At 41.4% G+C, this 887-nt stretch overlaps 1 non-coding gene across 1 annotated transcript; it reads left to right on the forward strand.

Moving 5' to 3' along the window:
- The first annotated feature begins 209 nt into the window (after positions 1–209).
- Positions 210–317, forward strand: LOC112725020 (small nucleolar RNA R71). The gene has a single exon (XR_003164152.1). It is a non-coding gene; the product is annotated as a small nucleolar RNA R71 (small nucleolar RNA).
- The last annotated feature ends 570 nt before the right edge of the window (positions 318–887 follow it).

The raw sequence follows: 887 nt of genomic DNA on the forward strand, positions 1-887 counted from the left end.
AGAACTCCCTTCTTCATAGGTGTCCCATTACTCACAGGATTCCTCTCAGAAGTGTACATGAACTGGTTATTAGGAACCATGTCAATGAGTTCTTGAGCTTCTGCAGGCGTTTTCTTTAGGTGAATAGATCCACCTGCAGAAGTATCCAATGACATATTTGATAGCTCAGATAAACCATCATAGAATATACCCAGGATGGTCCATTCTGAAAGCATGTCAGAAGGACACTTTTTGGTCAGTCCTTTGTATCTCTCCCAAGCTTCATAGAGGGATTCACCTTCTTTCTGTCTGAAGGTATGAACATCCACTCTAAGCTTGCTCAGCTTTTGAGGAGGAAAGAACTTGGCTAAGAAAGCCTTGACCAGCTTATCCCAAGAGTTCAGGCTATCCTTAGGTTGGGAGTCCAACCATACTCTAGCTCTTTCTCTTACAGCAAAAGGGAAAAGCATGAGCCTGTAGACTTCAGAATCTACTCCATTAGTCTTAACAGTATCACAGATCTGCAAGAATTCAGTTAAGAACTAAAAAGGATCTTCAGATGGAAGTCCATGAAACTTGCAGTTCTACTGCATCAGAGAAACTAGCTAGGGTTTCAGCTCAAAATTGTTTGCTCCAATGGTAGGGATGGAGATGCTTCTTCCATGTAAATTGGAATTAGGTGCAGTAAAGTCACCAAGCATTCTCCTTGCATTATTGTTATTTTCGGCTGCCATCTCCTCTTCCTGTTCGAAAATTCCTGACAGGTGCTTGCTGGATAGTTGTAATTTAGCTTCTCTTAGTTTCCTCTTCAGAGTCCTTTCAGGTTCTGGATCTGCTTCAACAAGAATGTTCTTGTCCTTGCTCCTGCTCATATGACAAAGAAGAAGGCGCAGAAAAATAATAATAAT

The sequence above is a fragment of the Arachis hypogaea genome, chromosome 11, assembly GCF_003086295.3.
Source record: "Arachis hypogaea cultivar Tifrunner chromosome 11, arahy.Tifrunner.gnm2.J5K5, whole genome shotgun sequence".
In the NCBI taxonomy this organism is placed as follows: domain Eukaryota; kingdom Viridiplantae; phylum Streptophyta; class Magnoliopsida; order Fabales; family Fabaceae; genus Arachis; species Arachis hypogaea.